This window comes from Eurosta solidaginis, chromosome 5, assembly GCF_040869045.1.
Source record: "Eurosta solidaginis isolate ZX-2024a chromosome 5, ASM4086904v1, whole genome shotgun sequence".
NCBI lineage: Eukaryota > Metazoa > Arthropoda > Insecta > Diptera > Tephritidae > Eurosta > Eurosta solidaginis.
This window is the reverse complement of record NC_090323.1, coordinates 260,772,047-260,799,113: the sequence shown is the minus strand read 5'-3', so window position 1 is coordinate 260,799,113 and position 27,067 is coordinate 260,772,047. Positions and strand designations below refer to the sequence as shown.

Genomic DNA, 27,067 nt, shown 5'->3' with positions numbered 1-27,067 from the left:
TGTATAATACCAGAAAAGCAATAACAACAATTACACTACAAAAAACGGTTACGTAAATATCACCTGCGTTTGATCGTTCTCATTTTTCTGGCCTTTTCCTCCCTCATCAATTATTTCTCTCCACGAGCTGTCTTTTCTTAATACTTAATTTATTGATTTCAAATTTAACCCTTTATTATCTTTGTATTACATTTGTATGGAATTTTACTTGATGATTAATTTAATTACATTTTTTTTAATTTTCATATGCTGACTGGATCTTGGAACATTTTGGATTCAAAATAACGGAATAAAAATTTTGCTGCAAAGTATGTAAGTAAATATTAATTTGTATTAGGGATATTCACTAGAGATTTCATTTAAAGGTTAACCACAAAAAACAATTCGCGTTCTCACGGATTTCAAGGGAATTTTTTATGAGTAAACATTTTTGCTCGTGTTAAGGGGGAATCCAGAATGTAAGCTTAAGCGTAATCTTTGTAAGTGGTATGCCATATGGGAGAATATCGAATGTTAGTGTAGGCGTAGTAGCTTTGGCAACCACGCTACTGTTGGCAGCCATAATTTCGAAATAGTAAAAGACCTCGTTTATTTGGGAACCAGCATCAACACTAGCAACAACATCAGCACTGAAATCCAGCGAAGAATCAATATTGCCAATAAATGCTACTTTGGACTAGGTAGGCAATTGAAAAGTAAAGTTCTCTCTCGGCGAACGAAAATCATACTCTACAAGTCACTTATCGTACCCGTCCTGCTATATGGGGCAGAAGCATGGACCATGACAACAGCAGATGAAGCGGCTTTGGGAGTGTTCGAGAGAAAAGTTCTTCGACAGATTTATGGAACTCTACGCGTTGGCGATGGCGAGTACCGAAGAAGATTTAATGATGAGCTTTATGAGCTATACGCAGACATCAACATAGTCCAGCGAATTAAAACGCAGCGGCTGCGCTGGCTAGGCCATGTTATGCAAATGAAAGATGATGCTCCGGCCAAGAAAGTGTTTCTATCGGAACCCGCCTATGGAAGCAGAGGTAGAGGGCGGCCCCCACTCCGTTGGAAGGACCAGGTGGAAAAGGATTTAAACTCCCTTGGTATGACCAATTGGCGCCAGTTGGCGGAGCGAAGGAGCGACTGACGCGCCTTGTTGGACGGCCATAACCGTTTAGATAGTTAAGCGCCAATTAAGTAAGTAAGTAAGTGTAGGCGTAGTAAGTGCTATTGGTATGATGTATATGGTGATACCAAATGTTAGCGTAAGTGCTGTCAATATACTGTAGCATAATGAGAGAGCAATGTAAGGCAGGGAGAGGCAAGCCAAGGAAAGGAAATGTTTTTAATAGGTGTGTTATCGCCAAGGTATAGACAAACTATCCAGATGTTATATATTTGTTATCCATAACAAAAGTTATCGATGTGCTATCGATTTTTTATCAACGAGTTCTTGATTTGCCAACCAGAAGTTGTCGGCGATTTTTCGATTTGTTATGAAACACATACCGATAAAATCGATGACACTTATGTAAACCGACGCGTCGTTAAAAAGCCGGTAAGAAACCAAAAAGAATCCGCTGACTCGTTGATAGCAGGGTTATAGCAATCGCATAACGCGACGATAAGAATTCGCTATCTATAATAGGCCGACAATAAAATAATTACTTTTCGAAATCGGCTGTTGCCGATAAGACGCCGATGAAGCATATCTCAAAGAGGCCGAAATTGTTTGATATTCAATGGTGATTTATTTTCATGGCGAAATTTTGTTCCCCCTCTCACTGAAATCATTTAATTTGATTTATTACAAAGGCTTTCTATCAACTGAAAAGTGTGCTTTTACAAATAGCAGGTACCCGAAAGTATAAAAACAAAAAGATCCGATACACAAAATAACGATATCATAAAATAACATTTTTCTACTTAAAGTTGCGTTACAAAATCCTTATTGGAAGCTGTTGATACGCTCAGCCTACTAGGGATTCCATAAACCTAATCAGGTCTACATATTTTCATGTTACCAAACCTCCCTGTTGTTGTAGTTGTTGTAGCGATAGGTACACTCCCCGAAGTTTCGGTTAGCCCGACCATCTCGGGAACAATTTGGTATGACCAAACCTCTTCGTAGCGTTCTTTGAACTATCATAAAATGAAAATACCCAAATTTTTAATGGACGATGCATCAATGGTTTTATAACATGAATATTATAATATGAAAATCCGATGTTTAACATTGATATTCGGAAAAAACTGAAAATCGAAAAACGTCAATCGATGTCAATTTGGTCGATAGTTTAAACATCAAGAGTTTTGCTTTATCTTCTATACAACCTTAAATTAAAATGAAAGCACATTAGTAAGCAAATAAAATAATTTGGTGAACGACTGACAAAAATCCCGAAAATCTATAATTTCAGATGCAGAAAGTAGGCAAGGATAGATCAAGTTATGTATACATTGTTGTATCGATGTTTCTCTTACTATTATTTTTTTAATTTCAAAGGCCGAGCTTCTCTTCCAATTTGCGTCATGTTCCTTTTTTAATTTTTGATTATTTTTTATTGACGGGACCCATGTTTTACGTCGCAAAGCTTTTCATGGCAGAAATACACTTGGAGTTTTTTACAAACTACTGCCGAGGGACGACCCCTACTTGTTTCTAAATTTTTGATGTTTCTTTGTCCGAGTTCAATAGCCAGGATCTTCGTGTGGTAGGCGGAGCACGCTATCACCATACCACGGCGACCGCCAAGAAAACTAATGTATTTAAATTCGAAGTTGATTCGATCTTAAAAATACTACAGATAACATCCTCCATGTCGATGCGATACCAAGGTTTCTATATTCGATATGTAAAAATATCGTTATAAAAACATCGAATAGAAAATATTGGTACCGAGCGATAAAATTATCGTCATATGTATTATTATGGTATCGAATATATTTGTTGGATATTTATATAATTTATTTAGGATAATTCAATTTTTCTGCATAAATGATTTCATATCATAGATTGATTTTATTTCATTATTTTCTATATAATTTGATACGAAGGTTTTATCTACGAAAATTGAAAATGTTTTTGGCGATTTTCAGCAAAACAGTATGTGTTATCATAAAAATATATATGTATACAACAATTGTAGATCATAAATTTATCTACAAAAAACATCTGAATGATTTTTTCCTGTGAGCAACCATTTCTGACATATTACGATCCAAAAAATATAAAACTTTTTATCAGCATAATATGATCACGTTTCCACGCCACCTATGAGGTGCTGTACTTAGCGCGTTTTTTGACGTGGTTTCCCCAGTAGGCCTAGGATAAGTAAAACAATCATTATCTCTTCCATGTTAGATTTTTGTGTTCAAACAGTAATTGTTTCCGGAATATTTTGAGATCACTCAGACCCGTTCTCGGGATTATTTTTGGAATCATTTCGGCACTATGTTGGGAATAGTTTCGCGACTATTCTTAGCATTTCGAGATGTTTTCAGACCTGTTCTGGAGTTTGTTGTCGGAACTAGTTTGGGAATATTTCTAGATTATTTGCGGGACTATTTCGATATCATTTCGATATTGCTTTAGGGAGTATGGATGGATAGCGGCTTCACACATACATACTTATTTGTTGTTGATTTTTTGACTGAGTAAGATAGCAACAAAATTCCCTGCAACAATTTCGATCAGAGTCGATAAAAATAGTGAAAATGCCTCCAACTTTCAAAATATTTATAAATTTCTACGATAAAGCTTTCAATGTGCTGAAATGGCATTTTCTTTTATGGAAAAAATTTACGCTTTTAATACACTGCGCAAGGGTTGTAAATATATTTTGTTTTACGCCTTTACGGGGAATTTCGTTCTTTTGTGAAAATTGTTGCCTACTGAAGCGTTACGCTTCTACCCTGCATAAAAACACAGTGTGGCAGTGTAACCATGCTAAACCAGCTGAACAGGACAAAGTATTTTCGTAACTTCACACATTTTTTGCGAAGAAAATTGAAATAGAGGCAATAATTGCTAATGAAATTTTACTATTATTGACCGCGCGTTTGTGAAAATCAGCTGATACACGGGGTAGCCATTTATGTTTTTTTCATGCACTATTAAAGTTGACAATTTTCTAGGGTAGGAGTAACTCTATTAAGGTTTCGCCATTTATTTAGGCAACAATTTGTTTCAGAAAAGAAAAAAGTATTAGGTTCCAACTTGGTCACTTGATGCTTCGCAAATACTGCATTTGTAGGTAATTGAATCCCCTTTCTTATTCACTGGGAAATTTTTAATGAAAGAAGAACACAAACTGACGATTGAGCTTTGAAGTACCAACAGGGTGACATTATATTCAGAAAAAAAAAAACCATAAGATTTGGTTGGTATGAGGCAGTATAGACATTTGTCGGAACCGACCGGATCGGACCACTATAGCATATATCCTCCATACAACCGATTTTTCAGAAAAAGAGGATTTTTGTAATATCTTACCCAATTTAACAGATTGAAGCTTCAAACTTCACCATATACTTTCGTATATTGCACATATTGTTGCCTGAAAAAATTTATGAGATCGGTCGTATATATAGTATATATCCCCCACAACCGATTGTTCAGATAAGGAACTTTTCGTAATTACTGCCCTATTTTAAGAGCTAGAGGCTTCAAATTTCAGCGAATGCTTACGTATATAGCATATATTGTTGTCTGAAAAAATCATAAAGATCGGTGGTATATATAGTATATATATGGTGGTATATATAGTATATATATAGTATATATATATATATATATATATTCGGAAATTTTAGCCCCATTTTAACGGCTAGAAGCTTCAAATTTCACCAAATATTTACTTATATAGCATATATTGTTGTCTGAAAAAATCATAGAGATCGGTTGTATATATAGTATATATCTCATACAACCGATTGTTCAGATAAGAAACTTTTCGCAATTTCTACCCCATTTTAACAGCTATAAGCTTCAAATTTCACCGATTGCTTACGTATATAGCATATATTGTTGTCTGAAAAAATCATAGAGATCGGTTTTATATATAGTATATATCTCATACAACCGATTGTTCAGATAAGAAACTTTTCGCAATTTCTACCCCATTTTAACAGCTATAAGCTTCAAATTTCACTGATTGCTTACGTGTATAGCATATATTGATGTCTGAAAAAATCATTGAGATCGGTGGTATATATAGTATATATCTCATACAACCGATTGTTCAGATAAGAAACTTTGCGCAATTTCTGCCCCGTTTTAACAGTTAGAAGCTTCAAATTTCACAAAATGCTTTCGTATATAGCATATATTGTTGTCTGAAAAAATCATAGAGATCGGTGGTATATATATTATATACTTCATATAAACTGTCATATTGACCCCTTTTTTACGGCTAGAAGATTCAAGATTCAACAAATTTCATCAAATAGTTACGTTTACGTCATATATTTTTGAAATACGTGATTCGTAGCCATAGTTTTGACATGCAGACCACAAAAAACGTGAAGCTTTGCATCCTCACACAGATTACCTACCTATTTTTATACCTTTCATGAAAATGAAATGGTATATTAAGTTCGTCACGAAACCGAAAATTGTAAGTCCTTAAAGGAAAATAGATAGACCCACCATTAAGTATACCGAAATAATCAGGTTGAAGAGCTGAGTTGTTTTAGCCATGTCCGTCTGTCCGTCTGTCCGTCTGTCCGTCTGTCTGTTTGTATGCAAACTAGTCCCTCAATTTTTGAGATATCTTGATAAAATTTGGTGAGCAGGTGTATTTGGGTGTCCGATTAGACATTTGTCGGAACCGACCGGATCGGACCACTATAGCATATATCCTCCATACGACCGATTTTTCAGAAAAAGAGGATTTTTGTAATATCTTACCCAATTTAATAGATTGAAGCTTCAAACTTCACCATATACTTTCGTATATTGAACATATTGTTGCCTGAAAAAATTTATGAGATCGGTCGTATATATAGTATATATCCCCCACAACCGATTGTTCAGATAAGGAACTTTTCGTAATTACTGCCCTATTTTAAGAGCTAGAGGCTTCAAATTTCAGCGAATGCTTACGTATATAGCATATATTGTTGTCTGAAAAAATCATAAAGATCGGTGGTATATATAGTATATATATGGTGGTATATATAGCATATATATATAGTATATATATATATATTTTCGCAAATTTTAGCCCCATTTTAATAACTAGAAGCTTCAAATTTCACCGAATATTTACTTATATAGCATATATTGTTGTCTGAAAAAATCATAGAGATCGGTTGTATATATAGTATATATCTCATACAACCGATTGTTCAGATAAGAAACTTTTCGCAATTTCTACCCCATTTTAACAACTATAAGCTTCAAATTTCACCGATTGCTTACGTATATAGCATATATTGTTGTCTGAAAAAATCATAGAGATCGGTTGTATATATAGTATATATCTCATACAACCGATTGTTCAGATAAGAAACTTTTCGCAATTTCTACCCCATTTTAACAGCTATAAGCTTCAAATTTCACTGATTGCTTACGTATATAGCATATATTGTTGTCTCAAAAAATCATAGAGATCGGTTCTATATATAGTATATATCTCATACAACCGATTGTTCAGATAAGAAACTTTTCGCAATTTCTACCCCATTTTAACAGCTAGAAGCTTCAAATTTCACCAACTGCTTACGTGTATAGCATATATTGATGTCTGAAAAAATCATTGAGATCGGTGATATACATAGTATATATCTCATACAACCGATTGTTCAGATCAGAAACTTTGCGCAATTTCTGCCCCGTTTTAACAGTTAGAAGCTTCAAATTTCACAAAATGCTTTCGTATATAGCATATATTGTTGTCTGAAAAAATCATAGAGATCGGTGGTATATATATTATATACTTCATATAAACTGTCATATTGACCCCTTTTTTACGGCTAGAAGCTTCAAGATTCATCAAATTTCATCAAATAGTTACGTTTACGTCATATATTTTTGAAATACGTGATTCGTAGCCATAGTTTTTACATGCAGACCACAAAAAACGTGAAGCTTTGCATCCTCACACAGATTACCTACCTATTTTTATACCTTTCATGAAAATGAAATGGTATATTAATTTCGTCACGAAACCGAAAATTGTAAGTCCTTAAAGGAAAATAGATAGACCCACCATTAAGTATACCGAAATAATCAGGTTGAAGAGCTGAGTTGATTTAGCCATGTCCGTCTGTCCGTCTGTCCGTCTGTCCGTCTGTCCGTCTGTCTGTTTGTATGCAAACTAGTCCCTCAATTTTTGAGATATCTTGATAAAATTTGGTGAGCAGGTGTATTTGGGTGTCCGATTAGACATTTGTCGGAACCGACCGGATCGGACCACTATAGCATATATCCTCCATACAACCGATTTTTCAGAAAAAGAGGATTTTTGTAATATCTTACCCAATTTAACAGATTGAAGCTTCAAACTTCACCATATACTTTCGTATATTGCACATATTGTTGCCTGAAAAAATTTATGAGATCGGTCGTATATATAGTATATATCCCCCACAACCGATTGTTCAGATAAGGAACTTTTCGTAATTACTGCCCTATTTTAAGAGCTAGAGGCTTCAAATTTCAGCGAATGCTTACGTATATAGCATATATTGTTGTCTGAAAAAATCATAAAGATCGGTGGTATATATAGTATATATATGGTGGTATATATAGTATATATATATAGTATATATATATATATATATATTCGGAAATTTTTGCCCCATTTTAACGGCTAGAAGCTTCAAATTTCACCAAATATTTACTTATATAGCATATATTGTTGTCTGAAAAAATCATAGAGATCGGTTGTATATATAGTATATATCTCATACAACCGATTGTTCAGATAAGAAACTTTTCGCAATTTCTACCCCATTTTAACAGCTATAAGCTTCAAATTTCACCGATTGCTTACGTATATAGCATATATTGTTGTCTGAAAAAATCATAGAGATCGGTTTTATATATAGTATATATCTCATACAACCGATTGTTCAGATAAGAAACTTTTCGCAATTTCTACCCCATTTTAACAGCTATAAGCTTCAAATTTCACTGATTGCTTACGTGTATAGCATATATTGATGTCTGAAAAAATCATTGAGATCGGTGGTATATATAGTATATATCTCATACAACCGATTGTTCAGATAAGAAACTTTGCGCAATTTCTGCCCCGTTTTAACAGTTAGAAGCTTCAAATTTCACAAAATGCTTTCGTATATAGCATATATTGTTGTCTGAAAAAATCATAGAGATCGGTGGTATATATATTATATACTTCATATAAACTGTCATATTGACCCCTTTTTTACGGCTAGAAGATTCAAGATTCAACAAATTTCATCAAATAGTTACGTTTACGTCATATATTTTTGAAATACGTGATTCGTAGCCATAGTTTTGACATGCAGACCACAAAAAACGTGAAGCTTTGCATCCTCACACAGATTACCTACCTATTTATACCTTTCATGAAAATGAAATGGTATATTAATTTCGTCACGAAACCGAAAATTGTAAGTCCTTAAAGGAAAATAGATAGACCCACCATTAAGTATACCGAAATAATCAGGTTGAAGAGCTGAGTTGATTTAGCCATGTCCGTCTGTCCGTCTGTCCGTCTGTCTGTTTGTATGCAAACTAGTCCCTCAATTTTTGAGATATCTTGATAAAATTTGGTGAGCAGGTGTATTTGGGTGTCCGATTAGACATTTGTCGGAACCGACCGGATCGGACCACTATAGCATATATCCTCCATACAACCGATTTTTCAGAAAAAGAGGATTTTTGTAATATCTTACCAAAATTTAACAGATTGAAGCTTCAAACTTCACCATATACTTTCGTATATTGCACATATTGTTGCCTGAAAAAATTTATGAGATCGGTCGTATATATAGTATATATCCCCCACAACCGATTGTTCAGATAAGGAACTTTTCGTAATTACTGCCCTATTTTAAGAGCTAGAGGCTTCAAATTTCAGCGAATGCTTACGTATATAGCATATATTGTTGTCTGAAAAAATCATAAAGATCGGTGGTATATATAGTATATATATGGTGGTATATATAGTATATATATATAGTATATATATATATATATATATTCGGAAATTTTAGCCCCATTTTAACAGCTAGAAGCTTCAAATTTCACCAAATATTTACTTATATAGCATATATTGTTGTCTGAAAAAATCATAGAGATCGGTTGTATATATAGTATATATCTCATACAACCGATTGTTCAGATAAGAAACTTTTCGCAATTTCTACCCCATTTTAACAGCTATAAGCTTCAAATTTCACCGATTGCTTACGTATATAGCATATATTGTTGTCTGAAAAAATCATAGAGATCGGTTTTATATATAGTATATATCTCATACAACCGATTGTTCAGATAAGAAACTTTTCGCAATTTCTACCCCATTTTAACAGCTATAAGCTTCAAATTTCACTGATTGCTTACGTGTATAGCATATATTGATGTCTGAAAAAATCATTGAGATCGGTGGTATATATAGTATATATCTCATACAACCGATTGTTCAGATAAGAAACTTTGCGCAATTTCTGCCCCGTTTTAACAGTTAGAAGCTTCAAATTTCACAAAATGCTTTCGTATATAGCATATATTGTTGTCTGAAAAAATCATAGAGATCGGTGGTATATATATTATATACTTCATATAAACTGTCATATTGACCCCTTTTTTACGGCTAGAAGATTCAAGATTCAACAAATTTCATCAAATAGTTACGTTTACGTCATATATTTTTGAAATACGTGATTCGTAGCCATAGTTTTGACATGCAGACCACAAAAAACGTGAAGCTTTGCATCCTCACACAGATTACCTACCTATTTTTATACCTTTCATGAAAATGAAATGGTATATTAATTTCGTCACGAAACCGAAAATTGTAAGTCCTTAAAGGAAAATAGATAGACCCACCATTAAGTATACCGAAATAATCAGGTTGAAGAGCTGAGTTGTTTTAGCCATGTCCGTCTGTCCGTCTGTCCGTCTGTCCGTCTGTCTGTTTGTATGCAAACTAGTCCCTCAATTTTTGAGATATCTTGATAAAAGTTGGTGAGCAGGTGTATTTGGGTGTCCGATTAGACATTTGTCGGAACCGACCGGATCGGACCACTATAGCATATATCCTCCATACAACCGATTTTTCAGAAAAAGAGGATTTTTGTAATATCTTACCCAATTTAACAGATTGAAGCTTCAAACTTCACCATATACTTTCGTATATTGAACATATTGTTGCCTGAAAAAATGTATGAGATCGGTCGTATATATAGTATATATCCCCCACAACCGATTGTTCAGATAAGGAACTTTTCGTAATTACTGCCCTATTTTAAGAGCTAGAGGCTTCAAATTTCAGCGAATGCTTACGTATATAGCATATATTGTTGTCTGAAAAAATCATAAAGATCGGTGGTATATATAGTATATATATGGTGGTATATATAGTATATATATATAGTATATATATATATAGTATATATATTTTCGCAAATTTTAGCCCCATTTTAACAGATAGAAGCTTCAAATTTCACCGAATATTTACTTATATAGCATATATTGTTGTCTGAAAAAATCATAGAGATCGGTTGTATATATAGTATATATCTCATACAACCGATTGTTCAGATAAGAAACTTTTCGCAATTTCTACCCCATTTTAACAGCTATAAGCTTCAAATTTCACCGATTGCTTACGTATATAGCATATATTGTTGTCCGAAAAAATCATAGAGATCGGTTGTATATATAGTATATATCTCATACAACCGATTGTTCAGATAAGAAACTTTTCGCAATTTCTACCCCATTTTAACAGCTAGAAGCTTCAAATTTCACCAACTGCTTACGTGTATAGCATGTATTGATGTCTGAAAAAATCATTGAGATCGGTGATATATATAGTATATATCTCATACAACCGATTGTTCAGATAAGAAACTTTGCGCAATTTCTGCCCCGTTTTAACAGTTAGAAGCTTCAAATTTCACAAAATGCTTTCGTATATAGCATATATTGTTGTCTGAAAAAATCATAGAGGTCGGTGGTATATATATTATATACTTCATATAAACTGTCATATTGACCCCTTTTTTACGGCTAGAAGCTTCAAGATTCATCAAATTTCATCAAATAGTTACGTTTACGTCATATATTTTTGAAATACGTGATTCGTAGCCATAGTTTTTACATGCAGACCACAAAAAACGTGAAGCTTTGCATCCTCACACAGATTACCTACCTATTTTTTATTTTATATTTATCTTAAAAATCGTTTAGATATGTTCAAATTTCACCAAATGCTTACGTGTATAGCATATATTGTTGTCTGAGAAAATCATAGATACCGGTGGTATATATAGTATATATCCCATACAACCGATTGTTCAGATAAGAAACTTTGCGCAATTTCTTCCCCATTTTAACAGTTATAAGCTTCAAATTTCACCGATTGCTTACGTATATAGTATGTATTGTTGTGTCAAAAAATCATAGAGATCGGTGATATATATAATATATATATGATGGTATATATAGTATATATATATAGTATATATATATTTTTTTTACGATTTCGGCCCCATTTTAACAGCTAGAAGCTTCAAATTTCACCAACTGTTTACGTGTATAGCATATATTGATGTCTGAAAAAATCATTGAGATCGGTGGTACACATAGTATATATCTCATACAACCGATTGTTCAGATAAGAAACTTTGCGCAATTTCTGCCCCGTTTTAACAGTTAGAAGCTTCAAATTTCACAAAATGCTTACGTATATAGCATATATTGTTGTCTGAAAAAATCATAGAGATCGGTCGTATATATATTATATACTTCATATAAACTGTCATTTTGACCCCTTTTTTACGGCTAGAATCTTCAAAATTCATCAAATTTCATCAAATAGTTACGTTTTCGTCATATATTTTTGAAATACGTGATTCGTAGTCATAGTTTTTACACGCAGACCACAAAAAACCTGAAACTTTGCATCCTCACACAAAGTACCTACCCGTTTTTTATACCTTTCATGAAAATGAAATGGTATATTAATTTCGTCACGAAACCGAAAATTGTAAGTCCTTAAAGGAAAATAGATAGACCCACCATTAAGTATACCGAAATAATCAGGTTGAAGAGCTGAGTTGTTTTAGCCATGTCCGTCTGTCCGTCTGTCCGTCTGTCCGTCTGTCTGTTTGTATGCAAACTAGTCCCTCAATTTTTGAGATATCTTGATAAAAGTTGGTGAGCAGGTGTATTTGGGTGTCCGATTAGACATTTGTCGGAACCGACCGGATCGGACCACTATAGCATATATCCTCCATACAACCGATTTTTCAGAAAAAGAGGATTTTTGTAATATCTTACCCAATTTAACAGATTGAAGCTTCAAACTTCACCATATACTTTCGTATATTGAACATATTGTTGCCTGAAAAAATGTATGAGATCGGTCGTATATATAGTATATATCCCCCACAACCGATTGTTCAGATAAGGAACTTTTCGTAATTACTGCCCTATTTTAAGAGCTAGAGGCTTCAAATTTCAGCGAATGCTTACGTATATAGCATATATTGTTGTCTGAAAAAATCATAAAGATCGGTGGTATATATAGTATATATATGGTGGTATATATAGTATATATATATAGTATATATATATATAGTATATATATTTTCGCAAATTTTAGCCCCATTTTAACAGATAGAAGCTTCAAATTTCACCGAATATTTACTTATATAGCATATATTGTTGTCTGAAAAAATCATAGAGATCGGCTGTATATATAGTATATATCTCATACAACCGATTGTTCAGATAAGAAACTTTTCGCAATTTCTACCCCATTTTAACAGCTATAAGCTTCAAATTTCACCGATTGCTTACGTATATAGCATATATTGTTGTCCGAAAAAATCATAGAGATCGGTTGTATATATAGTATATATCTCATACAACCGATTGTTCAGATAAGAAACTTTTCGCAATTTCTACCCCATTTTAACAGCTAGAAGCTTCAAATTTCACCAACTGCTTACGTGTATAGCATATATTGATGTCTGAAAAAATCATTGAGATCGGTGATATATATAGTATATATCTCATACAACCGATTGTTCAGATAAGAAACTTTGCGCAATTTCTGCCCCGTTTTAACAGTTAGAAGCTTCAAATTTCACAAAATGCTTTCGTATATAGCATATATTGTTGTCTGAAAAAATCATAGAGATCGGTGGTATATATATTATATACTTCATATAAACTGTCATATTGACCCCTTTTTTACGGCTAGAAGCTTCAAGATTCATCAAATTTCATCAAATAGTTACGTTTACGTCATATATTTTTGAAATACGTGATTCGTAGCCATAGTTTTTACATGCAGACCACAAAAAACGTGAAGCTTTGCATCCTCACACAGATTACCTACCTATTTTTATACCTTTCATGAAAATGAAATGGTATATTAAGTTCGTCACGAAACCGAAAATTGTAAGTCCTTAAAGGAAAATAGATAGACCCACCATTAAGTATACCGAAATAATCAGGTTGAAGAGCTGAGTTGTTTTAGCCATGTCCGTCTGTCCGTCTGTCCGTCTGTCCGTCTGTCTGTTTGTATGCAAACTAGTCCCTCAATTTTTGAGATATCTTGATAAAATTTGGTGAGCAGGTGTATTTGGGTGTCCGATTAGACATTTGTCGGAACCGACCGGATCGGACCACTATAGCATATATCCTCCATACGACCGATTTTTCAGAAAAAGAGGATTTTTGTAATATCTTACCCAATTTAACAGATTGAAGCTTCAAACTTCACCATATACTTTCGTATATTGAACATATTGTTGCCTGAAAAAATTTATGAGATCGGTCGTATATATAGTATATATCCCCCACAACCGATTGTTCAGATAAGGAACTTTTCGTAATTACTGCCCTATTTTAAGAGCTAGAGGCTTCAAATTTCAGCGAATGCTTACGTATATAGCATATATTGTTGTCTGAAAAAATCATAAAGATCGGTGGTATATATAGTATATATATGGTGGTATATATAGCATATATATATAGTATATATATATATATTTTCGCAAATTTTAGCCCCATTTTAATAACTAGAAGCTTCAAATTTCACCGAATATTTTCTTATATAGCATATATTGTTGTCTGAAAAAATCATAGAGATCGGTTGTATATATAGTATATATCTCATACAACCGATTGTTCAGATAAGAAACTTTTCGCAATTTCTACCCCATTTTAACAGCTATAAGCTTCAAATTTCACCGATTGCTTACGTATATAGCATATATTGTTGTCTGAAAAAATCATAGAGATCGGTTGTATATATAGTATATATCTCATACAACCGATTGTTCAGATAAGAAACTTTTCGCAATTTCTACCCCATTTTAACAGCTATAAGCTTCAAATTTCACTGATTGCTTACGTATATAGCATATATTGTTGTCTCAAAAAATCATAGAGATCGGTTCTATATATAGTATATATCTCATACAACCGATTGTTCAGATAAGAAACTTTTCGCAATTTCTACCCCATTTTAACAGCTAGAAGCTTCAAATTTCACCAACTGCTTACGTGTATAGCATATATTGATGTCTGAAAAAATCATTGAGATCGGTGATATACATAGTATATATCTCATACAACCGATTGTTCAGATAAGAAACTTTGCGCAATTTCTGCCCCGTTTTAACAGTTAGAAGCTTCAAATTTCACAAAATGCTTTCGTATATAGCATATATTGTTGTCTGAAAAAATCATAGAGATCGGTGGTATATATATTATATACTTCATATAAACTGTCATATTGACCCCTTTTTTACGGCTAGAAGCTTCAAGATTCATCAAATTTCATCAAATAGTTACGTTTACGTCATATATTTTTGAAATACGTGATTCGTAGCCATAGTTTTTACATGCAGACCACAAAAAACGTGAAGCTTTGCATCCTCACACAGATTACCTACCTATTTTTATACCTTTCATGAAAATGAAATGGTATATTAATTTCGTCACGAAACCGAAAATTGTAAGTCCTTAAAGGAAAATAGATAGACCCACCATTAAGTATACCGAAATAATCAGGTTGAAGAGCTGAGTTGATTTAGCCATGTCCGTCTGTCCGTCTGTCCGTCTGTCCGTCTGTCTGTTTGTATGCAAACTAGTCCCTCAATTTTTGAGATATCTTGATAAAATTTGGTGAGCAGGTGTATTTGGGTGTCCGATTAGACATTTGTCGGAACCGACCGGATCGGACCACTATAGCATATATCCTCCATACAACCGATTTTTCAGAAAAAGAGGATTTTTGTAATATCTTACCCAATTTAACAGATTGAAGCTTCAAACTTCACCATATACTTTCGTATATTGCACATATTGTTGCCTGAAAAAATTTATGAGATCGGTCGTATATATAGTATATATCCCCCACAACCGATTGTTCAGATAAGGAACTTTTCGTAATTACTGCCCTATTTTAAGAGCTAGAGGCTTCAAATTTCAGCGAATGCTTACGTATATAGCATATATTGTTGTCTGAAAAAATCATAAAGATCGGTGGTATATATAGTATATATATGGTGGTATATATAGTATATATATATAGTATATATATATATATATATATATTCGGAAATTTTAGCCCCATTTTAACGGCTAGAAGCTTCAAATTTCACCAAATATTTACTTATATAGCATATATTGTTGTCTGAAAAAATCATAGAGATCGGTTGTATATATAGTATATATCTCATACAACCGATTGTTCAGATAAGAAACTTTTCGCAATTTCTACCCCATTTTAACAGCTATAAGCTTCAAATTTCACCGATTGCTTACGTATATAGCATATATTGTTGTCTGAAAAAATCATAGAGATCGGTTTTATATATAGTATATATCTCATACAACCGATTGTTCAGATAAGAAACTTTTCGCAATTTCTACCCCATTTTAACAGCTATAAGCTTCAAATTTCACTGATTGCTTACGTGTATAGCATATATTGATGTCTGAAAAAATCATTGAGATCGGTGGTATATATAGTATATATCTCATACAACCGATTGTTCAGATAAGAAACTTTGCGCAATTTCTGCCCCGTTTTAACAGTTAGAAGCTTCAAATTTCACAAAATGCTTTCGTATATAGCATATATTGTTGTCTGAAAAAATCATAGAGATCGGTGGTATATATATTATATACTTCATATAAACTTGTCATATTGACCCCTTTTTTACGGCTAGAAGATTCAAGATTCAACAAATTTCATCAAATAGTTACGTTTACGTCATATATTTTTGAAATACGTGATTCGTAGCCATAGTTTTGACATGCAGACCACAAAAAACGTGAAGCTTTGCATCCTCACACAGATTACCTACCTATTTTTATACCTTTCATGAAAATGAAATGGTATATTAATTTCGTCACGAAACCGAAAATTGTAAGTCCTTAAAGGAAAATAGATAGACGCACCATTAAGTATACCGAAATAATCAGGTTGAAGAGCTGAGTTGTTTTAGCCATGTCCGTCTGTCCGTCTGTCCGTCTGTCTGTTTGTATGCAAACTAGTCCCTCAATTTTTGAGATATCTTGATAAAATTTGGTGAGCAGGTGTATTTGGGTGTCCGATTAGACATTTGTCGGAACCGACCGGATCGGACCACTATAGCATATATCCTCCATACAACCGATTTTTCAGAAAAAGAGGATTTTTGTAATATCTTACCCAATTTAACAGATTGAAGCTTCAAACTTCACCATATATTTTCGTATATTGAACATATTGTTGCCTGAAAAAATTTATGAGATCGGTCGTATATATAGTATATATCCCCCACAACCGATTGTTCAGATAAGGAACTTTTCGTAATTACTGCCCTATTTTAAGAGCTAGAGGCTTCAAATTTCAGCGAATGCTTACTTATATAGCATATATTGTTGTCTGAAAAAATCATAAAGATCGGTGGTATATATAGTATATATATGGTGGTATATATAGTATATATATATAGTATATATATATATATTTTCGCAAATTTTAGCCCCATTTTAACAGCTAGAAGCTTCAAATTTCACCGAATATTTACTTATATAGCATATATTGTTGTCTGAAAAAATCATAGAGATCGGTTGTATATATAGTATATATCTCATACAACCGATTTTTCAGATAAGACACTTTTCGCAATTAAAAAAAAAAAAAAAAAAAAACTTTTCACAATTTCTACCCCATTTTAACAGCTATAAGCTTCAAATTTCACTGATTGCTTACGTATATAGCATATATTGTTGTCTGAAAAAATCATAGAGATCGGTTCTATATATAGTATATATCTCATACAACCGATTGTTCAGATAAGAAACTTTTCGCAATTTCTACCCCATTTTAACAGCTAGAAGCTTCAAATTTCACCAACTGCTTACGTGTATAGCATATATTGATGTCTGAAAAAATCATTGAGATCGGTGATATACATAGTATATATCTCATACAACCGATTGTTCAGATAAGAAACTTTGCGCAATTTCTGCCCCGTTTTAACAGTTAGAAGCTTCAAATTTCACAAAATGCTTTCGTATATAGCATATATTGTTGTCTGAAAAAATCATAGAGATCGGTGGTATATATATTATATACTTCATATAAACTCTCATATTGACCCCTTTTTTACGGCTAGAAGCTTCAAGATTCATCAAATTTCATCAAATAATTACGTTTACGTCATATATTTTTGAAATACGTGATTCGTAGCCATAGTTTTTACATGCAGACCACAAAAAACGTGAAGCTTTGCATCCTCACACAGATTACCTACCTATTTTTTATTTTATATTTATCTTAAAAATCGTTTAGATATGTTCAAATTTCACCAAATGCTTACGTGTATAGCATATATTGTTGTCTGAGAAAATCATAGATACCGGTGGTATATATAGTATATATCCCATACAACCGATTGTTCAGATAAGAAACTTTGCGCAATTTCTTCCCCATTTTAACAGTTATAAGCTTCAAATTTCACCGATTGCTTACGTATATAGTATGTATTGTTGTGTTCGAGAGAAAAGTTCTTCGAAAGATTTATGGACCTCTACGCGTTGGCGATGGCGAGTACCGAAGAAGATTTAATGATGAGCTGTACGAGCTATACGCAGACATCAACATAGTCCAGCGAATTAAAACGCAGCGGCTGCGCTGGCTAGGCCATGTTATGCGAATGAAAGATGATGCTCCGGCCAAGAAAGTGTTTCTATCGGAACCCGCCTATGGAAGCAGAGGTAGAGGGCGGCCCCCACTCCGTTGGAAGGACCAGGTGGAAAACGATTTAAACTCCCTTGGTGTGACCAATTGGCGCCGGTTGGCGGAGCGAAGGAGCGACTGGCGCGCCTTGTTGGACGGCCATAACCGTTTAGACGGTTAAGCGCCAATTAAGTAAGTAAGTAAGTAAGTTGTGTCAAAAAATCATAGAGATCGGTGATATGTATAATATATATATGATGGTATATATAGTATATATATATAGTGTATATATATTTTTTTTACGATTTCGGCCCCATTTTAACAGCTAGAAGCTTCAAATTTCACAAAATGCTTACGTATATAGCATATATTGTTGTCTGAAAAAATCATAGAGATCGGTCGTATATATATTATATACTTCATATAAACTGTCATTTTCACCCCTTTTTTACGGCTAGAATCTTCAAAATTCATCAAATTTCATCAAATAGTTACGTTTTCGTCATATATTTTTGAAATACGTGATTCGTAGTCATAGTTTTTACACGCAGACCACAAAAAACCTGAAACTTTGCATCCTCACACAAAGTACCTACCCGTTTTTTATTTTATATTTATCTTAAAAATCGTTAAGGTATGTAGATCTGTTCACTATATATTTCTTATCTTATACATCCGATTATTCGGAGATTACGAACGGGATAAGATTATTGTTCAGCCCCATTCATGAAAGGTATGAAGTCTTCGGCACAGCCGAAGACAGTCCCGTTCTTACTTGTTTTTGTTTGTTTTTGTTTGTTTGTTCATTTATTAATCATAAAGTGCAACAACTTATTTATTAACTGTATACAAAGCGTTTGAGAATTGTTAACTTGTTGCAAGCGTTAATTAAATTAAGTCTTGCGCACAACAGTTATTTCATACTACAATTGTTGCTCATAAACACAACAACAATAACATGTGCAATAATAATAAAATATTCAACGATTGGATGGCTTAATTAGCTGCAGACAAAATATGTGCTATGAATACTTTTCAAATGCCTTTTTATTTGCTTTTTGTTGCATTTGGCGTTGCAAAAATTATAAGCAGGGCTGCCGTTTTGATACAATTGTATCCATTTGGATACGTTTTTAATGAGTGGATACAAAGATACAAAAAACTCGAATGGATACATTTTTAGGCTGGAGGATTCAATCAAAGTTTAAAAACTGTCATAAAAACTATAAATTTTTGGTAAGATTCTAAAAATATATGAATATGCAGTTTTATGACCAATTCAATTTTTAATGGTACATATCTAATAGATATTATCTATGCAAAATAAATTTCTCGAAATTTTCAGATTTTTTTGTGGAGGGTATTGAGTAGTTTTATTTTTTCAATTGCAATTTTTTTAAAAAGTATTCAGAACAAAATGGTTAAAAGCCTTTCCAGAAAACAGATATTGGATTTTGCATTGGCTACAAGCTGCATACGATTTTGGATATTCTGGCCAAAAAATTTCAAATTATGTGTCAGTTTGAAAATTAAAATATATGTGGTTTCTACAATTTCATTTTGAATTTTGAATATCTTCAGGTAATTGATCGGCAGTGTATTTTCAGCGTTCAACGCGGTATCCAGATTATATGAAATTGCTCAAGAAATTTTTTTCTTTTCTCCTTGTAATCCAAACTTGAAGGTCTTTCAGATAAAAATATCTAATTTCCTTTTTTACTATTTATTTCCGAAAAAAAATTTGATTGAGCTTATGAGTTGAACTTATGACTCAGAATAGAAAATTAGTAAAATTTTGGACAATGGGCGTGGCACCGCCCACTTTTAAAAGAAGGTAATTTAAAAGTTTTGCAAGCTGTAATTTGACAGTCGTTGAAGATTACATGATGAAATTTGGCAGGAACGTTACTCCTATTACTATATGTATGCTTAATAAAAATTAGCAAAATCGAAGAACGACCACGCCCACCTTAAAAAAAAAATTTTTAAGTCAAATTTTAACAAAACATTTAATATCTTTGCAGTATCTAAGTAAATTATGTCAATATTCAACTCCAGTAATGATATGGTGCAACAAAATACAAAAATCAAAGAAAATTTCAAAATGGGCGTGGCTCCGCTCTTTATACTCAGTTGAGCAGAGCTCACAGAGTATATTAAGTTTGATTGGATAACGGTTGGTTGTACATATATAAAGGTATCGAGATAGATATAGACTTCCATATATCAAAATAATCAGGATCGAAAAAAAATTTGATTGAGCCATGTCCGTCCGTCCGTCCGTCCGTCCGTTAACACGATAACTTGAGTAAATTTTGAGGTATCTTGATGAAATTTGGTATGTAGGTTCCTGAGCACTCATCTCAGATCGCTATTTAAAATGAACGATATCGGACTATAACCACGCCCACTTTTTCGATATCGAAAATTTCGAAAAACCGAGAAAGTGCGATAATTCATTACAAAAGACCGATAAAGCGACGAAACTTGGTAGATGAGTTGAACTTATGACGCAAAATAGAAAATTAGTAAAATCTTGGACAATGGGCGTGGCACCGCCCACTTTTAAAAGAAGGTAATTTAAAACTTTTGCAAGCTGTAATTTGGCAGTCGTTGAAGATATCACGATGAAATTTGTCAGGAGCGTTACTCTTATTACTATATGTACGCTTAATAAAAATTAGCAAAATCGGAGAAGGACCACGCCCACTTTTAAAAAAAAATTTTTTTAAAGTAAAATTTTAACAAAAAATTTAATATCTTTACAATATATAAGTAAATTAAGTCAAGATTCAACTCCAGTAATGATATGGTGCAATAAAATACAAAAATAAAAGAAAATTTAAAAATGGGCGTGGCTCCGCCCTTTTTCATTTAATTTGTCTAGGATACTTTTAACGCCATAAGTCGAACAAAAATTAACCAATCCTTTTGAAATTTAGTAGAGGCATAGATTTTATGGCGTTAACTGTTTTCTGTGAAAATGGGCGAAATCGGTTGATGTCACGCCCAGTTTTTATACACAGTCGTCCGTCTGTCCTTCCGCATGGCCGTTAACACGATAACTTGAGCAAAAATCGATATATCTTTACTAAACTCAGTTCACGTACTTATCTGAACTCACTTTATCTTGGCATGAAAAATGAACGAAATGGTAAGGTAATTGGATTGCTTTATTGACGCGAAATATAACTTTAGAAAAAACTTTATAAAATGGTTGTGACACCTACCATATTAAGTAGAAGAAAATGAAAAAGTTCTGCAGGGCGAAATAAAAAACCCTTAAAATCTTGGCAGGTATTATATATAAATAAATTAGCGGTATACAACAGATGATGTTCTGGGTCACCCTGGTCCACATTTTGGTCGATATCTGGAAAACGGCTTCACATATACAACTACCACCACTCCCTTTTAAAACTCTCATTAATACCTTTAATTTGATACCCATATCGTACAAACTCATTCTAGAGTCACCCCTGGTCCACCTTTATGGCGATATTTCGAAAAGGCGAACACCTATAGAACGAAGGTCCACTCCATTTTAAAAATACTCATTAACATCTTTCATTTGATACCCATATCGTACAAACAAAGTATAGAGTCACCCCTGGTCCAGAAAGGCCCACTCCCTCTTAAAATACTCATTAACTCATTTCGTTTGATACCCATATTGCACAAACGAATTCTAGAGTCACCCCTGGCCCACCTTTATGGCGATATCTCAAAACGGCGTCCACCTATGGAACTAAGGATTTCTCCCTTTTAAAATACTCATTAACACCTTTCATTTGATACCCATATCGTACAAACGCATTCTAGAGTCACACCTGGTCCATCTTTATGGCGATATCTCGAAAAGGCGTCCACCTATAGAACTAAGGCACACTCCCTCTTAAAATACTCATTAACCCCTTTCGTTTGATACCCATATTGCACAAACGAATTCTAGAGTCACCCCTGGTCCACCTTTATTGCGATATCTCGAAAAGGGGTCCACCTATAGAACTAAGCCCCACGCCCTTTTAAAATAATCATTAACACCTTTCATTTGATACCCATATCATACAAACAAATTCTAAAGTCACCCCTGGTCCACCTTTATGGCGATATCTCGAAAAGGCGAACACCTATAAAACGAAGGCCCACTCCCTTTTAAAACTCTCATTAATACCTTTAATTTGATACCCATATCGTACAAACGCATTCTAGAGTCACCCCTGGTCCATCTTTACGGCGATATCTCGAAAAGGCGTCCATCTATAGAACTTAGGTCCACGCCCTTTTAAAATACTCATTAATACCTTTCATTTGATACCCATATCGTACAAACGCATTCTAGAGTCAACCCTGATCCACCTTTATGGCTATATCCCTAAATGGCGTCCACCTATAGAACTATGGCCCACTGCCTCATAAAATACTCTTTAATACCTTTCATTTGATACACATGTCATACAAACACATTCCAGGGTTTCCCTCGGTTCATTTTCCTACATGGTTATTTTCCTTATATTGTCACCATAGCTCTCAACTGAGTATGTAATGTTCGGTTACACCCGAACTTAACCTTCCTTACTTGTTTTCATTTAATTTGTCTAGGATACTTTTAATGCCATAAGTCGAACAAAAATTTACCAATCCTTGTGAAATTTGGTAGGGGCGTAGATTCTAGGACGATAACTGTTTTCTGTAAAAAATGGCGTAATCGGTTGAAGCCACGCCCAGTTTTTATACACAGTCGACCGTCTGTCCTTCCGCTCGGCCGTTAACACGATAACTTGAGCAAAAATCGATATATCTTTACTAAACTCAGTTCACGTAATTATCTGAACTCACTTTGTATTGGTATAAAAAATGGCCGAAATCCGACTATGACCACGCCCACTTTTCCATATCGAAAATTACGAAAAATGAAAAAATGCCATAATTCTATACCAAATACGAAAAAGGGATGAAACATGGTAATTGGATTGGTTTATTGATGCAAAATATAACTTTAGAAAAAAACTTTGTAAAATGGTTAAGTAGAAGAAAATGAAAAAGTTCTGCAGGGCGAAATCAAAAGCCCTTGGAATCTTGGCAGGAATACTGTTCGTGGTATTACATATATGGTATATATAAATTAATTAGCGGTACCCGACAGATGATGGTCTGGGTCACCCTGGTCCACATTTTGGTCGATATCTCGAAAACGCCTTCACATATACAACTACCACCACTTCCTTTTAAAACCCTCATTAATACCCTTAATTTGATACCCATATCGTACAAACACATTATAGAGTCACCCCTGGTCCACCTTTATGGCGGTATCTCGAAAAGGCGTCCACCTATAGAACTAAGGCCCACTCCCTTTTAAAATACTCATTAACACCTTTCATTTGATACCCATATCGTACAAACAAATTCTAGAGTCAGCCCTGATCCACCTTTATGGCGATTTCCCTAAATGGCGTCCACCTATAGAACTATGGCCCACTCCCTCTTAAAATACTCTTTAATACCTTCCATTTGATACACATGTCATACAAACACATTCCAGGGTTACCCTAGGTTCATTTTCCTACATGGTGATTTTCCCTTATTTTGTCTTCATAGCTCTCAACTGAGTATGTAATGTTCGGTTACACCCTAACTTAGCCTTCCTTACTTGTTGAATTAATAAAAGTCCACCTTTCAGAGGTGATGAGATGATATCTGTGATGAAATGAGTAGGGGCAGGTGGTCAGATGCTACAGTAAGCATCGGCTGCAATTCGACGCCATTTATGAGTCCTGCGCTGATGATGGAAATGTCTGGCGGGCTGTGACAGTTTCCTGCGTTTTGCGTGGAGGCATGCCAATAAATCTCGTCGATATGCTAAAATAAACCCCTTTATGACAACAAGATTTATTTAAAACTGAGCTTTAGTAAAATTTTATGAAATTCAGTTGTGTTTTCCGTTTGGCCAAATTAGTACGGAGATGTTTTGTTCCAAATATAACTAATCTCAAGATTGATTTTTAATACCATATTTAAAATTCATAAGAAATGATTCAAAAACAAAAATGGATACATATTTTCAGGAATTATATAGGTACTTTGGATCCAAAAAATTCAGCAAGTGGCAACGCTGATTATGAGTTGTAGGCAACACAAATGGCAAAACAACAATAAAGCACGCGCAAGTAACGACAACATCTGTTGAGTGATGAGCTCCAATCAGCGCAAAGTAAAACAGATTTTATTTTCATAATAGGGACTGTTTTTTTTTTTCATTGTAGATGTGTAGCATGTACAGTACTGTGAAACACAATTGCAGCATGAACTAAACAACAAATTAAAATGGAGGTAAAATTAAGTCTCCGGCTTTCTCGGGAGGTCAAAATAATGCTGGTACTCTGGTTGTTTCCGAGAGGCTGAGTTATGTGACGTAGCAGTCCCTGCCTTTTGCACTGACTGATCGTATCTCTCCAAAAGTCATACCTAAGGAAATCGGGCGATAAGCGGCTCCTTCTGCAGCATCAGAACCTGAATATACTGATACACCGCGTTAGACTTAACTCCAGACGATAAGAGGACGTAGAGGTAACGCCGAAGTTGTTCGAGAATAACAAACAGCTGATGCTGCAGGTCGGGATTCAAGGGGTTCATAAGTACAATAGAAAGTTTTATAGCTTTAGTGCTTCTCCAACTCAATTGTCAACTCACCTAAAGGAGAGAAATGCTGCTATTAATATAAATGTATATAGCATATATTTAGCAGGTGAGGCTTTGGTGACCCCAAGCTCCTTAGGGTACTAGAGGGCGGGGCGGTATGGCCTAGAAAGTTGAAGGTAGTGATATTTCCAAGACGGTCGGGCTAGCTCCTTAATAGTGCTTCTTATCAGAACGTGTTGCATATATATCCGGCAAAGGGCCATGAACGTCGATAATACTACCCAAAACCTTCGGAAAATATCTTTATCGCTACAACAACAATATACTGCAGGTTCTACAAATACGTTAATCTTCATAGTAATAAAGCTACGGTGAGCGAACTCCTCTAACTCTTGTTGAATGTGCGTTTGACGTGTAATTGATCCAGGAGCGCTTCCAAAGGTAAGAAAAGTTTCTGGGCTTAATGAGCGCGATTTCAGTGTTTACTAAGCCAAATATGAATGGGTAAAAGCTGCAGTCATCGTAGGATGAAAGGAAGAACTCACCCTTCTTCTGACATGGTGCCCCCATAAATTCAGAAAACAACAAGTAAGGAAGGTTAAGTTCGGGTGTAACCGAACATTACATACTCAGTTGAGAGCTATGGTGACAACATAAGGGAAAATAACCATGTAGGAAAATAAACCGAGGCAAACCCTGGAATATGTTTGTATGACATGTGTATCAAATGAAAGGCATTAAAGAGTATTTTATGAGGGAGTGGTCCATAGTTCTATAGGTGGACGCCATTTAGGGATATAGCCATAAAGGTGGATCAGGGTTGACTCTAGAATGCGTTTGTACGATATGGGTATCAAATGAAAGGTGTTAATGCGTATTTTAAAAGAGAGTAATCCTTAGTTCCATAGGTGGACGCCGTTTCGAGATATCGCCACAAAGGTGGACCAGGGGTGACTCTAGAATGTGTTTGTACGATATGGGTATCAAATTATAGGTATTAATGAGGGTTTTAAAAGGGAGTGGTGGTTGTTGTATAGGTGGTCGCCTTTTCGAGATATCGCCATAAAGGTGGACCAGGGGTGACTCTAGAATGCGTTTGTACGATATGGGTGTCAAATGAAAGGTGTTAATGAGTATTTTAAAAGGGAGTAATCCTTAGTTCCATAGGTGGACGCCGTTTCGAGATATCGCCATAAAGGTGGACCAGGGGTGACCCTAGAATTTGTTTGTTCAATATGGGCATCAAACGAATGGTGTTAATGAGTATTTTAAAAGGGAGTGGGCCTTAGTTCTATAGGTGGATGCCGTTTCGAAATATCGCCATAAAGGTGGACCAGGGGTGACTCTAGAATGTGTTTGTACGATATGGGTATCAAATTAAAGGTATTAATGACGGTTTTAAAAGGGAGTGATGGTTGTTGTATAGGTGGTCGCCTTTTCGAGATATCGCCATAAAGGTGGACCAGGGGTGACTCTAGAATGCGTTTGTACGATATGGGTATCAAATGAAAGGTGTTAATGAGTATTTTAAAAGGGAGTAATCCTTAGTTCCATAGGTGGACGCCGTTTCGAGATATCGCCATAAAGGTGGACCAGGGGTGCCCGAGAATTTGTTTGTACAATATGGGTATCAAAAGAAAGGTGTTAATGAGTATTTTAAAAGGGAGTAATCCTTAGTTCCATAGGTGGACGCCGTTTCGAGATATCGCCATAAAGGTGGACCAGGGGTGACCCTAGAATTTGTTTGTACAATATGGGTATCAAAAGAAAGGTGTTAATGAGTATTTTAACAGGGAGTGGGCCTTAGTCCTATAGGTGTACGCCTTTTCGAGGTATCGCAATAAAGGTGGACCAGGGGTGACTCTAGACTTTGTTTGTACGATATGGGTATCAAATTAAAGGTGTTAATGAGTATTTTCTATAGGTGCTCGCCTTTTCGAGATATCGCCATAAAGGTGGACCAGGGGTGACTTTAGAATATGTTTGTACGATATGGGTATCAAATGAAAGGTGTTAAT

At 34.5% G+C, this 27,067-nt stretch overlaps 1 protein-coding gene across 1 annotated transcript in view; it reads left to right on the top strand.

Annotated features, from left to right (window-relative positions):
- The first annotated feature begins 374 nt into the window (after window positions 1–374).
- LOC137253357 (uncharacterized) overlaps window positions 375–27,067 on the top strand; it is an 81,629-nt gene continuing 54,936 nt past the window's right edge. Inside the window, exon 1 of the mRNA XM_067790115.1 lies at window positions 375–458. The gene's annotated coding sequence lies outside the window, so the exon portion shown is untranslated. The remainder of the gene's footprint in view (window positions 459–27,067) is intronic.